Consider the following 15,584-nt stretch of genomic DNA (forward strand, 5'->3'; position numbering starts at 1 on the left):
CTTTAGGACAACTTCATTCTTTCCTGTGTGCATTATATGTCTGGCGCTTCCCATTTCAAGCTCTTGTGATTAGGTTGCACGCTACACCTAACTTTCCTCCTACCAGGCACTGTGCTTCACTAGCCATCACTGGATATAATGCCGTCCCTCTTCAATGTGTGGATTTATTATGAAATGTGTGTTGGGTTAGTGGGCGTGAGGTACTTGGCTTGCAAGCTGATACAGCAATCTTGTTTTAGTTTTCTTATTCTAGACTTTATTAATTTAGGTATTAGCATGGATTTAATGCAGTATCACTTAGATTAGCAAAATGTTAAAATCATTCCTGTAAGTCAAATGCCTTAATGCATCTTCTCATCTGTGAAACTCCTCTGGAATGGCCTTGGCTTAGCCAAGGCTGTTCTCTAGCATTGGTAGCAGGCTGTGAGCTGTGATCTGCTATGAATAAATGTAATGCAGTAAAGTCTAGCCTGATAAAATTTTTGGCATTACTCCTATCATATGTGGAACTTTAAAAACATACTTGATTTCTGTGTGGCTTGTAGCGTACCTCTGTCTGCAGGACTGTGATCCTAATCCCTTTAACATGAATGGGAGTTCTTTCTTCTCTCAAGGGAGTCAGCTGAAAAAGTCTGCAGTCTCTTTCCACCCCCCCACCTCAAATATTGCTGGTATGTCAGACACTCCAGCACTGCTTTAAGCATTCTCAGGTGTCTGCCTCATTTTACCTCTGGAATGGCTTTATTACCGGACTTTGAATAGTGGCTCTTTAACTGGGCGTTGACTTCATTTGTAGTCCTCATGAAAAGGAAGGCAGAACAACCTTTGCTACTTTATAGGATTCCTCAGTATTTTATTACTAATAATTATTAATGTGCCACACCACTGTACAGACAGTACAGGATGCAGCTAAATCCAGTTGTGGATAAATGCTTGCCAAACGTGACAAGTTCATTCTCTTTACCTCTTAGTAAGGAACACTAGGCTGGTTGAAGGCATAAAGGTTCATTCCATCTTTTCATGTTCTCTTCTCTTTAACATTGAGTAGACTTCCATAGCTGATGCTGTTTTGACATCAGTGAAAGTCATGTGTCGCATTTGTCATGGAGTATGCAGCTAAATAATTCAGCACATTTGAATCCCTTTCTGTGGGAAAATGTGGTCAGGAGACACCGAGTTGGGACAGAGCTTTTGTAAAAAGCATCCTGGCAAGAGGGCAAGGCAAGAGACTTGATTAGGGCAGCACTGTTCCCAGTTGAGTCTCGGCATTGGATAGATGCCAATATTTGCAGGTTTTGAATGGAGCTGCCCATCAATAACCTTGAGTCTAGAGGGAAGACACCACTACGCTCCAGAGGAATTTCAAGGCAGTGAGATGAACAAAAGCTCCTCGAAGGAAGAAATGGTCTGGCTTATCTTTATTGTTTTGTGACTTTAGAAAACATCAGTCTTTATTTTGAGAATTGCTTTCTTTGATTTGCAGTAAAAGACCAGACTGATTCCTTGGATTTCTTCCCTAGCCACACAGTTTTGGGCAACTTCACATTCGGATTTGTATCTGAATTCTTTGAGTCAGCCTCATCATTGGCATGAAATAGCGAAATAAAATCTAAGTGTGATGGATTTCTTTTAAACGGAAAGGTTTATTAGCTTATTAATTTCTTGGGTAGTGTGGTAATGAGTTACTCAGGCAAATGTTTTTATTACATTCTTTCTTTCTTCATTTTTTGTTTGTCCCCAAAAGGAGAGCTCTTGCTTTTGACAGCAATTTTTATTGGCTGCATTTAGATGGAGTATAAGTGTGCAGCCAGTATGCTTTCTTATGCTGCATAATGAAAAAGTATGTGGTGTTATTTTGAATTATGAAGAAATTTGTTTTCATAATAACTTTGAATAGTCTGTGGGGTGTAATTATTTATCACAATAGGTACTTTTTTATTTCAATGATGTACTAATTAGCATGTTAATACTCTTTAAATATCCAAGACTTGACAGTGAAGGTTTGGGGAAAACAACATGGACTGATTTGTTTTTCTGAATGATATTTTGCCACATATTTTATCAGCTGGTTGGTAAACTATTGTAGATAAAAGTTTCTGTCTATCTGACAGAAGAAGTTTTATGGGTTTAAAAGAGTTTTTCCTCACTCTGGGAAGGGTGGAGAATGAAAGTAATAACTCACTTGAGTCTACTGATAAACTTCAATGAATGGCATTTTCAGCTTAAAACCAATATTTCTCTATGCATTCCTGCCAGTTTTACAAGTACTATCTAATATGACTGGTACCAGGGAAGGATTAGAAGTTACCTTTTTTTCTTTATTTTTTACAGAATTAGAGAATAGTTAAGATTGGAAGGGTCCCTCTGGAGATCATCTAGTCCAACCCCCTGCTCAGAGCGGGGTCAGCTACAGCAGGTTGCTCAGGGCTGTGCCCAGTCGTGTTTTGGGTATCTCCAGAGACGGAGACTACACAGCTTGTCTGGGCAACCTGTTCCAGTGTTTGACCACCCTCACAGTAAAAGTCTTTCTTATGTTTAAGTGGAATTTCAGTCTGTGCCCACTGTTTCTTGTCCTGTCACTGGGCTCCACAGAGAAGAGTCTGTACTTCCCACCCCCACCCTCTGCCCCAGGTATTTCTACACATTGATAAGACCCCCGCTGAGGCTTCTCATCTGTGGCTCTCTCAGCCTTCCCTTGTATGAGAGATCCTCCTGTCCCTTACTCATCTTTGTGGCCCTTTGCTGGCGGACTTGCTCCAGTAAGTCCCTGTCTCTCTTGTACTGGGGAGCCCAGAACTGGACCCCGCGTTGCAGGTCTGTCTCAGCCACGCTGAGTAGAGGGGAAGGATCCTCTCCCTTGACCTTCTGGTGACACTTCTCCTAATGCAGTTTATGCAGCTTAGGAAGCTGTTGGCCTTCTTTGCTGCGAGGGCGCATTGCTGGCTGAAGTTCAGCTTGTTGTCCATCAGAACCAGGACCTTTTCTGCAAAGTTGTTTTACAGGCTGGCAGCCCTGCTACATTTGACTTGCATGCTGGACAGTTCTTGCATTATGCCCAAGTGTTCCTAGAGGTCTAGCAGGTCTGCTGTGATGTGGGCCTGACAGGCAACCTTGTCATAAAGTCTGTGTACCTTTGGGCAGCATAGGCAATCTGCATGCCCATTAACTCGTGCAGCATTTGGCATCTGTAGCTGGCTTATGGGCCTCATGATGGCTGCTTGACATAACTGCAGTGATCTGCTAGGAAGCATGGTCCCAACGTTGAAATCAACACTGCGTGCTCAGTTTGTGCACACAGTGTAGACAAGAATACACAAGCTTGGTTCTGCACTAAGCTTTCTCTGTTGTGGGTACCTTAGTGTCTTACCTTACACTAAAAAGTGAGCTAGTATCCAAAGGGTTTTGACACAAGGAGAACTGGTCTTGTTTTCAAAAGCCAATGTAGATCTGTTGTTATTATATAACCACTTTCCCTGAGTGGTTTATAGATGCAAGTCTTCTCTCTTTTTAGTGTGGAGCTTTCACTCATATTAAGGAAAAAAACCCCACAAACTTGCTTGTAAACTAACAAAAATTAGTAAGATTCAGGAGCAGACGTGGTACCTGTAACTTAGCTTCCTCTTTAAGTTGTGCTGGATTGTAGCTCAACACTCTTTGTGTTTTTCATGTTTATGAAATAAAGGAAGCTGGAAAGCTTTATGCATGTTTTAGGGCCAAGAAATCCTGCATGCTGGCCATAAAAGACATCTTGTGAAATCTAAAGCAAGGGAATTGAAGATGGTCTCTAACATTTTCTTTGCAACTTTACACCACAATGCTTTTAAAAAGGCATTAAATATTTATTTGTCAGATGCAAAGATGCAATTCTACCTTTCTAAATGCAGAAGACTGTCAGAATTATTATCCTGGTTTTCTAGTCAACATTTTTCTTCCTCTAAGTAAGGAAAACTTCTTATCCCTATAATGCCAATACATGAAAGAATTAATTGCTTTAATAGGCAAACACTCAAAAGTACTGAAGCCTTGAAGCCCAGCCTTTAAGAGAAAAATGTCAAAAGAACAATTCAGTTTGGGGGTTTTTTTGCCCTTTTTTTTTTTTTAATTGTATAACCTTGTATCAGTGATGAAAACAGCTAATATTGCCTCTGTATTTGGAGCCGAAGTACTTAAATGAATATGAAAGTCCAATGTAAAACTTTTTTTCCCCTTGACTTGCTGCCAGCAGATATTTTTTATCTCAGAGGTGTACAGCATTTAAAAGCTTTAGTCATTTTTAGGCTCATAGTGGTGTTGTAGTCCTGAAAAATGCATGTTGCCCTGAATTAGGAGGATGAAAACGCCAAAGTGGTTGCTTGGTTTGCTCCAAATGTTCACCAGCATAACAAAGAGTTGAAGTTGCCTTTACCTGTTCATCAACAGGCAGTCTTACACAGTAGCAACTAGGTAAGGAATAGGCAAGAGAAATGCCTGAGTCTGTACATTAACAATTAGATGTATTCAGTAACTCTTCTGGAAAATAACAGTTTGGTCCAAAAAACAGATGGACTTTGAAATGAGAGTTAAATATTTACGTTGGTAGTAAGATCCCGTGGAAGACTGATAGTGTCTTCTAACCACAGACTGTTGCGATGAGCCATGCGTACCTGTAGTGAAGAAGAGCGTAGCTGTTGCAAGAGAATGAACCGGTTCTGAAGTCCTGAAGTAGCTGAGATAAAAGGAGCTGGACCAACCATCTCAACTCAGTGAAAGGAAAAGGGGGAAGAAGGAGCAGAGTGCTGAGCCCTTTAGCAGAAAAGGGAGAATGCGTTTTCTCTTGGATGCTCCTCAGGACCAGTCAGTTAGCCATATATTTCTGTTTTATAGGCTGAGGTGCTTTGTCATCTCTTCATAGCCCTGTTCTGGGCTGTGAATGTACGCTCTTGGAGGTGCACAAGAACAAGGAATGTGCCCGGACTATATATGCTGATGTAGAAATGATTAATGATTTAGGAGACTCTTTTTCTAACAGTCGCTGTTTCTGCTTAAGCTCAGCAGTATTCATGGTATGTGATGTTCACAAAGTTTTTGGACTGAACTGCTAGTACTTCTCGATACTCCACAGAGGAATCTTTACAAGATCTGGACTGAGCTAAGTACCTGTGTATGAAGCCTGGTCATAAACATATAGATCTATGAAATGGGAAAAGGATGTGTTGGAGGAGAACAGTTTCATTCCTGTTTCCTTTTAAAGGTTTCTGCTCCCATTAAAAGGTTTTCCCCACTGCTGTCCTGTGTGTGAAGACAGTTGTTTCTGATAAGCAGACTTCAAATTTCTCCTTACTGTTAAAATACTAGGCCTGTGGATACCTCACTCTCCACCTCTTTTACAGTCTTCTGGCACCTTAGTTCCACTGGAGCTTGTTACAGCTCTTGCCAACTCTGACTGCATGCAAGACCCCTTGGTGAAGAGCACAGAGATGTTCTTCGTAACTGAGGCAGTAGCCTCAGTAGCTTAAGTATTCATTTAAGCTCAGTTCTGTTGCTTAGTGTTCACTGAGCCTGCAGAAAGTCTTTCAAGAAGCTGTCTTCTGCTAATGACGGAGAACTCTGCATATATATGATCTTCTCTACACATTAACCTGATCTGTCCTTTAACTCCTCGGAGCTAGAACTAATGACACTCTTTCTAGCTGGGAAAGAATGAGTTTCTGTTTGACTATCAGTAGCTAGCAATGTCACGTTGTTAATGTTTGGGGACATTAAAGTTTTGTTACATTGCTGAACACAAATATGCCACTGGATATTTGGAATCTCACAGAGGCTGATTTTGTTGTAGTACCACTGTCCTCTTGGAATTTAAAATGAGAAAGCTCCCAGGTCTGTCCCTTTTGTGGGGCTGCTCCCCAGAGTCCGTGGCCGTTTTCCCCAGTCCATCAGAGAATCTCTTAATCAGAATGAAATTAATATTAGAGATGACCTGCTAACTCTACCACTGTATCTTTACAGGAGACTCTATACCTCTCTTTTTCCACAGTTACCTCTGTCTCAGTGAAGGTGACGAAGGCTGATTGCCATGTACACAAAACCCTCTTTAGTCTGGCAGTGTATGTGATTATTCTTACACTGGGTGTATTTATAATGTAACAGGACCAGGCTCAGTGTGTCACTACATGAAAGAAAGGCTCTTCTGGCATACATCAGTTAAATCATCCAGATGGCAGAAGCTACTTCTGTTGGATTTTTTCAGATTCTGCTTTAGGAATTGCCTCTTCACTGCTAATACTGAGAAGTAAAGTGTGGGGCCTTTTGAGGGGTAGCAGTCAGCATGTGCTTTATGTGTGGTAAATGGCCAAGTGTGTGCTGCTGTACTTGCATGTTACCTGGCACAGTTAAGTGTGGGAGGGGTAACTTCTTGCTGAGACATTTCTGAGGTGGGAACCTAGCACAATAGAAGCCCCTTGTAAGCGTATGATGGCAATATAAATTTTTGTTAGTGTTAACTAACTGGGGGGTTTGAGGTGGGGCGTTGAAAAGGCAGAATGCTTTCTGCTTGTGATGTGTCACCTTGGGTGAAGAGATTGGCCCCATCTATTGTCATTTAAGATAATCACTATTTGTTCTTCAGGCAGTGTGATGTGTTCTGTCAAGTGGTATTATTGTATCTGCTTTTGACTTTCATTACTTAAAATATTCTTAGAAGGTACAAAACAGCTCTTGTCATGCATCTGTGTTTTCTTTGGTAAAGGTGTTGGAGCCCAGCCCTTTGTCATCTTCACATTTAACTTTGAGAAGACATCACTGATAACAGTCATGTTAGGGAAGAGAATGAGGAGATTTGGTCACTAAAAAAATTATCTGAAGGATCCTCGTCATACTAAATTTTTGCATGTAATAAGAAGGTCTCTTTATATTGACCCAGTTGAGCACCACGACTGTGTCCAGCAAGAATCCTGCCCGTGCCTGACTTGCCTGTGGGCCAGGAGGGTTGTTCCTCCCTGGTAAGAAGAGGGGTTGATGTGACAGTTCTGTGTCACACAGAGGAGGTGCTCATGGAGGAAGCGTGGATGCAGTCCCACGATGCGTTGGGCTGTTGATGTAATTTGGTTTATGCTGAGAGAAAAACTCTTATTACAGTCTAGTAGGACAGCAAACCACAATCAAAACAGTTACATTAGTACACAATGTGAAGAAGCTCATTTAATCCTCAGGCAAGTTTCAGAGGTCAGGTCTTTTCATCCCATTGCCTTGTCTTGGCAGAGGCCCAGCACCAAGGGAGAGTCCTGTCCTCGCTCTGTAATTCCTCCTCCAGACAGCCTCCCCAGGCAAGAAGAGGCTCTCTCTCGGCCGTGTTATCTCCCTGGACCTGGTAAATGCACGCACAGAGCAACTATGCTGGAAATGTGTGTTGCTTAATTGTCTTTTAAAGCAGTTCTTGATGGCCCGGTTCCCTTCAGGCCCCCCGATCTCCTCCCGTCGTAGCTGGGGTTGCGTACGTGCGAGGGTTTAGGGAGTTGGGACACGTGGAGGCTGCTGCGGTTAGCGAGGGATGAGGGGAGAGATGTGTAGGTTTCCAAATAGCTACAATGAGATGGCACCACACACGAGTGGGAGGTGAGAGGGCTGATTTGCTGGTGGACGGGATTTAAAGGGAAAAGGAGAGCTAGCAGGCCGAGAAAATGGCAGACTGTGGTATGTATGGGCAAATGTAAAGCAAGACCTGAGAAAAGAGAGAAGGGCAGAAGGATGCGGTCGGTCTGAAGCTGCTCTGCTTGCTCAAGAGAACTGCAGGCGACCTCCTTTGGTACAGTTTGAGGATAGCTGAGCGATGACTACAAGCTTATTTAGGCCAGTGCTGTCAGAAGTGCTTGTAAATCATGTGTCTTCCACCTGATTTTTAGGATGTTCTACATGCGTGTTGTTCTGTAACTTGAAAAATGAGAGAAAAACGATGAAAATCCAGCTATATGCTAGCCCTGGAGTTTTCACAAGCAGGGAAGCAGAAAGCATTGGCTCTAATAAAACCTGCGTCTTCTCAGAGTAACTTCCCTAACAGTGGTGCACTCAATTGCCCAGTTATGTTCCTCATGAATGTGACATTCAAAATATTTACAAGAGCTGCTGCCTTGGAATGTCTCACTTAGCTTTGGGGTGGTGGGGACTAGCGGCTGCAGTGGCCTCTGCCTTCTTGCTGCCGGGTGGGGTGGCTGCAGGGAGTCTCCATCTCATCCTGAGGTTTGTTTTCCAAGGAGTTTATTTAGCGCTTGTCAATTATTTATGATGTTCAAGGCAGCTTTTACGGGAAAGTCACATTAATTCATGCAAAGTGTGCTGTAGGCATATATGGTTGAAAAGACAGAGAACTGTGTGGATTGAAAAGGTAAAGATTTATTTGAAGATGGGACACTGCTCTCATTTCCCAGAATACTTATAATGAAGGAGACAGGGTTACATTAAATGGGTTGGCACGAAGCAGTAAAAAGCTCTTTTAGGCTTGGTCTTGAGAGAGATGGAAAGTTCTTGTTAAGCATTAAGCATCCGGGGAACCTCTTGCGTTTCAGGTACTCGGATCTTTGCAGGGTTGAACATTTGGAGACCTTTTTTTGTTTTGTTTCATTCACATCCAGTTGCCAAGTTGTCTAATACCCCTTGACAGAGAGACACAGGAGCTAGCTAGCACGTATGGAAAGATATGTTAAAAAATAAATGATAGTTTTGTTGCTATATGTTCTTTTATGTCTTGTAGCTTTTTTTTAAGAAAATGACTGAGAACCTGGCAGTGGCAGTTTCTGTTCTTCCGTCAGAACATTCCCATCAGTGCATTATTTTTGCTGACATGCTGTATAACTTTTGAAACCTCAAATTAAGGGAGAATACTAGAAGAAAAGTGATTAAACATCCTTAGTTGCTCTGAAATACCTACAATGTAGTTCTGTTGCATTATTTATGAGATAAGAATATTTAATTTTTAGTCTCCTTCAGGAAAAAAAAACAACAAAAAACCAAAGAAAGATTGTGCAAGGTTAAAATAAATAACAGAAACAAGGCTTTTTGGAGGTTTGATGGACTCTGTCTCAGGTAGAAGATTATTTTATAATATGGATGTGTTCTGCTGCATTTTCCGTTACATATGATGTAAAAGGTTTGGTTGTCACTTGCAATAATATTCCTTTACATTTCTCTGACTGTGTAAAGCAGCTAATAGTGGTACAAAACGTATGCTCTGAATCCAGTGTAAGTGACACAGAGACCTAAAACAGCATTCCTGAAGAGTTTAAATTTTTTAAATGTAAGCAAGTTACATCAAAATAAACTCAAATATTAGTTTGCTGCATATTGGCTATTAAGTAGTTTCTGTCTATTACAGTGAAAAGTGGCATGTTCTTTTGTCACTAAAGGGTGACCTAATTCATATTCATTATGGGGGTTGCAGTGTGAGCCCAGGCTTCTCAGCTGTAATCTTACCGCAGAGTTTACCCCGTGGCAATGCTGCAGCAGCTGCCTGGTCTGCCTGTGTTTCAAGCTAAGAAGAAATCAGACAGCTACTAATGAATGCTGTTTGAGTAAGAAGAGTGGAAGCAGTGTAATAGTGGGATTAGTGGAGAGGTTAATGCATCTGTTTTCAAAGTAATTGTCCTTCTTTGTTAATATATTGCTAGGATTTAGTATGGGCATAAAGGAAGTGAGGAAGAAGACACATCAAAGAGAGTCAAGAAGTCTAAGAGGAGGAAATGAGGAAAGGAGAATGTAGAGCCCGTCCAGGCAGATTAGATGGATTAGAAGAGAAGTATTTTAGAGAAAGGGACAAGATCAATGAGGAGCAGGTCAAATGACTCCTGAGAAAGATGCCTGAATAAGCAGTAGAGCAAGTGGGTCATGTTTTGATAGGTGACCAGGAGATTTTGTAGATCAGGAAGTCAATCTTTATTGAATGGAAGAAGTGAGTAATGGTTAACTACGGTGATAAAGGATGTGGGTTATATTGTTCATTTTTATCTACCATGAAAGTATTTACTTGGGCAGTTCTGGAGTATCAGCATTAAAGATTAAGAAAAAATCCTGTGTGACTGAACTCAGTGTGTGCAGTCCCACTGACTTCAGTAGAATATTTCTACGCATAAGTTTTCAGTATCTTATTAACCAAATAGCATGAAGTATTCCTGAAGAGCTCTTTTTAAAAGTTGGCATTTTAAGATCTGGAGCTATATAAGGATTGCTTCTTTAACATGTACAATTCTAAGCATTCTATTCATTGTTTAAAATAGGCATCAAAGAAACCCCAGACTTTAATTTTCTGTAGAGAATAATGGCATTACGACGAATCATAGCTGTCCCAACTTACAGTCTGTTGGACTTACTTAAGTTGAGGTGGAATCTCCCATCCCGGGGCCAGCGTAACATGTCAGGAGAAATGGGTATTCTTCCTTCTCTTTTACTGACACTTTGTGGCACGTTGCTTCTCAGTGGTTTGAGTTTCCCTATTTTTCTATTGAGTTGGAGAATGTCTGGCATTATCCTTATTTATTTCAATTATTAAAGATCAACAGTTTGCTTTATTACTGTTTTTCTAGATGATGCAAGCAAGTGACTTTGAGAGATGCCTTTCTAATATGGTTGAGATGCTCTAAAGCATTAGAACAGCAGTCACTCCAAACTGAACAAAGATCTGCCATTTCTGCCCTGCTGTGTTACAGTTAACTAGATTTAAGATTCCTATTGCTGGATAATATCTTTCCAGTGAAATCTTTTAGTGAAGCCGTCAGACATATTGATGAAATGAGTGCATTTCTTATGAAGTTTTCTATAATCCTTCTCCAAGTTTATATCAATGTGCTGTGTATTTATGAAAGGTGCTTATAAAAAAAATCAGTAAATATGTATGTTTGTATGCAGATCAGGATAATTAGTGGGCTATGGATGAAAGAAAAAAATGAATGGCAGATGAATTCTTGTGGATGCCTACTTGGCCCTCCTTTTTGGTGGAATTATTGAGCATCTGGTGACAGGAGGGGAAAAAAGTTATTGGAGGTTGTAACTTCGTTAGAAGAACATAAGAAAACCCTTCCTGTGTTGTATTCTTTCTTGAAATAACTGTTACAGTCTTTCATTTACACATATATAATTTAAAGTCTGTAATATACACATTTTCCAAAAGCATTCATTTTAAAAATCGCCTTGGAAACTCATCAGTCTAATGAATGTAGTTGATACGTTATAATTCTTTTTCTTGATGCTATCTCACTTTCGTCTTGTTGCTTTTCTTTGTAACCTGTTGACAGATTAAAATAAACACTTAGCTAATAACAAGCCTTTTTTTATTTTTTCATATAAAAGCTTCTAATGGGTCGTGGCTTGGAGACACTTCGTCCTTGTCTGTGCCAAACTCAACAGCAACCAAAAAAACCCCCTAACAACAAAAAGACCCAAGCATGATTAAGGATTTTGTAAACCACAGTGAGATACAGGAGATAGATGGGAAAATCTGTTAATAACTTAAATTCCATCCTTTTGTCTTACACTAGGGTAAATGATGTGAGAAGTGGAAAAAGTCCTTGAATTTTTTTGAAACAGCAAAGAATTGCATGTATTATGGTGGCATTCTTTGAATTTATTTTGCCTCTGATTTTTGTTACAACTTTTCAGCTGAGCTGTGAAGTGGGGCAGCTGACCTAACATGCACCATACTGAGAGAGAGGGCAAACGCTTAAAGAATATTTTATATCCTTGTACAACATTTCTGTTCCAGTAGAATATAATAAAATATTTAATAAAGTGGAAGAAAGTTGGAAATACAATTCATAACAGGAGGACTTGGCTTTAAAAACTTGAAATACTTGCTGTTTATAATTTGCCTTCCTTGGTTGCCAATACAATTATTTTCAATAATCTCAGTCCTTTCTCAATACATTATGTTGTGAAAAAGCAACTACTGAAAGACAAGCTAATGCAGAAAGTTCAGACTGAACTGGTAATTTTCATTCAGGGACACAGTAAAAAATCACATTTGAATTGTAAATGGTTCCCACATGTATAAATAAAAATAGAGAACAGTCATTCTGAATTCAGCTTTCGTGTCACATTAATAAAAAAACAAAACAGAAGCTCAGCTGAGTAACTGTATTGGGAAATACTTTTAAGATGAATAAATCTCAATCTGTTGCATACCATAAGTGTTCTGTATAGTTTGTTTCATATCGATTCCTTCTGGTTTTGCAAGTGGTTAAGCTTTGCTGTTTTCTACCTGCTTCTGCAGGAGGCATTTTTGGGTCTTCTGCCTTGCTGTCCCATATGTTTTATGAAGATGGTACATTAGCTTACAGCGCTCAGTTGCTTGTCCTGCCGATCCCATCTTCAGATCCACCTGGAGTCTCCCGCGAGACCCGCAGGATGCGAGCGCGAGGCAGTGATGCTGAGAAACCCCTTGCCCCCCGCGCAGGCACCCTGAGCACCCAGCTCTGGCGTAACCAGCCTCCCGCTCGCTCTTCTACACGTGGCAATTTCCACGTTGGCACTCGTGTCCTGAGGAGGGTGAGCGGCCCAAGAGCTAGCGTGACACAAGCCTCTCCTGGATGATGAGTGTAGTCCTTCAGCGCTCTGAAGTAATGGATTTAGGACACCTGCATCTGCTGCTCCTTAGGGGCTGGTTTGAGCAGCCCCTTGCTCAGCATGCCGGCGGCTGTGAAAGTGATCGGTTGTAACTCCCCTTACTTCTTGTGCTTCCCAGTGGGATGCTCTTGCTTCTGTTACAAGCATTGAGGGTTCAAGAGTGAAGCCTCAGGACTGACTGTCCTTTTTGCAAACCTGGCCCTTGAAATGTGTGTTTTCCCAGTTGGTAGCTACGTTGGCTTTTACTGAGGTGAGTGAGAACTGTGGGCGGTGAGCGCTCCCAACAGAACTGGGCGTTTACTGAAAAAAGGAGCCATTTGGCTCAGGCATGAGAAACGGTAGAGGTTCAGGTGCTGCAGGTGGCTTTCTGACCTCTCGTACTCCTCCAGCTCACCAAGGGTATTTCCTACTCTTCATCGCTGGATGGACTTTTTTTACACTTGTCACCATGTAAAGTATATATTTACAGCTCTTAAGTTTGTAAACACGTATTGCTACGGAGTTATTAGCATCTCTTCTACTTTGCTTCTGCTTATTGTTCCAAGGTGCTTTTACCAAGTACTATTATAATAAATTGTAAACTGTTAAATAATTGTTTAGGAATGCTCTGACTTGAGCTTATTATACATGTGAGGGCTAGTTTAATTTTTGTTGGTAAATGGAAACTATTTTCCTCAGCAGTCTGGGACTCTGAACAGCTGAAGGATCTGCAAACAGATTCATCAGGGTGAAAGTAGTAAAACCAGTGCTGCTTGGGCTCCTCTCTTCCCTTCGGTGTGGGAAACATTACGTTTTCTAACCAGATAGTGGGAATGTTTTCTTCTGCGGGCCTGAGTCACTTGCGAGGAATGCTAAGATTAATGCAGAAGATTAATTTTCTCACTGCCGCCTTCTCTATAGCAAAAATGGAAGCTTGCTTGCTTATGAATTTTTCTCTCGTTTCCAGCAAAACTTCAGGTACTCTGAACATTTTTACTACAGATTCAAACTCAATTTTGCTCTGTAAAAATCTGTCCTTGCCTTTTAGTGACAATGAGCACAGAAGTCAATGCATGTCTCTTTCAGACGTAGCTTTTTTAGAGTACAGCAATTAATCTTCCTGTTCGCTCTGATGCATTTTGTGCACTGCTGGAAAATACAGAAAACCTTCTGTTCTCACAGAGCTGTGAACAGGAGTTTTACTTTATCAGATTTCCCTAGATACAGAATATCAATTTAATTCAATTTTGTCCACTTTCAACATAATATTAATTATACCTAATCTGTAACAGCATCTGTTCTGAAATGGCTTTTATATTTAGTACTGGATTCTCTAAAAGAGATTATGCTCGCTGTCGTCTTAATTAAGCATTAAGAATTATTGAAAGAATTAGTCTTAAGTACTAAAATTAACATAAAAAAAGAGATAAAGGATACCTTCCCAGATTGCTCCAGAGTAAGCACCACTGTCTATACATTGAATCTAATCAAAGGCTCGTGGCTCACAGTGGGCCAGTTTTTAATGCACTTGGTTTCACTGTGGCACGTATTGCACAGATGTTCCCACTGAATTTGAGCAAAAAAGACTTAAGACGTTGTCTGAAATGAATAAACTAACTGTTGAAGTAATTTCAGCAAAAGCAGTAATACGAAAATGAGTTAATGTTCCCATGACCAATGCATCTTCATTTATATCTTTATAAGATTTAACACATGTAGTTGAAAGCCATTGTAAGTTGAAGGAGTGCAAATGGCTTTTTCTCTGTAGCTTTTAAATAACAACATGCTCCATGTACTGTCCCTAAAGGAGCAGGGGCAAAGCTCCAGGTACCTTCCTTTGCACTTTGGTCCAGGCATTAGTTTCCAGCACTAACTGTAACGGCTTTGTTGTGCTCTAACCACTGCTGCTGCTTTCGACGCTGCGGGGGAAATGCCTGGCTTTCCTCCTACCCTCCCTGTGTCCCAGTGCCGCTCCTCGGAGAGGAGGGAGAGAAGGTGGTGCAGAGGTGACAATGCTGGCTCTGGGCCAACCAGCGTCTTTCTGTCTCTTTTTTTATTAAAAGGAAATCAGTCTGGAGGGACTAGGAGGAAGAAATGGAGGTGTGTCACACGAATATGTGTGTAACTTGGTATGGTTGTGTGCAGGTACCGCTGCTATGCATCATGTGGCTGTGTGCCTGCTAATGCCCATCGCTTGCGTTCTCTTCGATGCTCATATGGTTGGAGAAGTAATTATTCCAATCAAGACTAGAAAAAACAAAATTAAAGATAATTTCCATTTTAGATAGGTTGCTTTCTCAGGAAAGCTTGTTTGTCACGAACACGTGTAAAATCCTACTCCACTGGTGTCATTGAAATTTCTGCCATGTTCTTCATTTAGGATAGACGTTTACTCGGGGTTCCTGTAGTATTAAGGGGCAGAGATTATCTTGCAGCAAATGTCCCATTCTGCTCTTTGATGGCATTCTGGTTCTCCACTGTGGTGAGTAGATCATGAGGGGAGCGGGGAGATAACATTAAAAGTCTTGGATGTTTGTCATTTCATTGAATCAATGAGAAGACCTAATTAGTGATTGAAAAGAGAATTAAAATTTGACAGGCTGCTAAGTTTTGTATAGCACATTGTCATTCTTTTCCAATAGTACTTTTTTTTTTAAATTATTCATGACTCTTTTTGGCCTTTTTTTCTTTTCTGCCTTCCTGCATCTGATTGCTCATTTTAATTCTTATTTTCTAATGCCTTGAATTTTTCTTCATCTGTTGTTGACACCCTATTTCATTCTTTCGTCTCCTTGTTTACATTTTCTGCTTTTCCTCCATAGGTCTCATACTCTGACTCTTTCCTGCACAATGTCATATTGGGTACTCATTAATTTCCCGTGAATTGTTCCCTTCAGGTATTCAATGCTTGCTTCTACAATTCTTCATGATCCTTCTTTGTTTCTTTCATGTTATGCTAGAATCAAGACTGGTCATTATTCCTATCTGCCAAAATAGTTTTCTGAGACCCTTGTACCGTTAAG

At 40.7% G+C, this 15,584-nt stretch overlaps 1 protein-coding gene across 5 annotated transcripts in view; it reads left to right on the forward strand.

Moving 5' to 3' along the window:
• ARHGAP6 (Rho GTPase activating protein 6) overlaps window positions 1–15,584 on the forward strand; it is a 338,919-nt gene that overhangs the window by 188,993 nt on the left and 134,342 nt on the right. The window lies entirely within an intron of this gene.

The sequence above is a fragment of the Harpia harpyja genome, chromosome 22 (assembly GCF_026419915.1).
Source record: "Harpia harpyja isolate bHarHar1 chromosome 22, bHarHar1 primary haplotype, whole genome shotgun sequence".
Taxonomy (NCBI): domain Eukaryota; kingdom Metazoa; phylum Chordata; class Aves; order Accipitriformes; family Accipitridae; genus Harpia; species Harpia harpyja.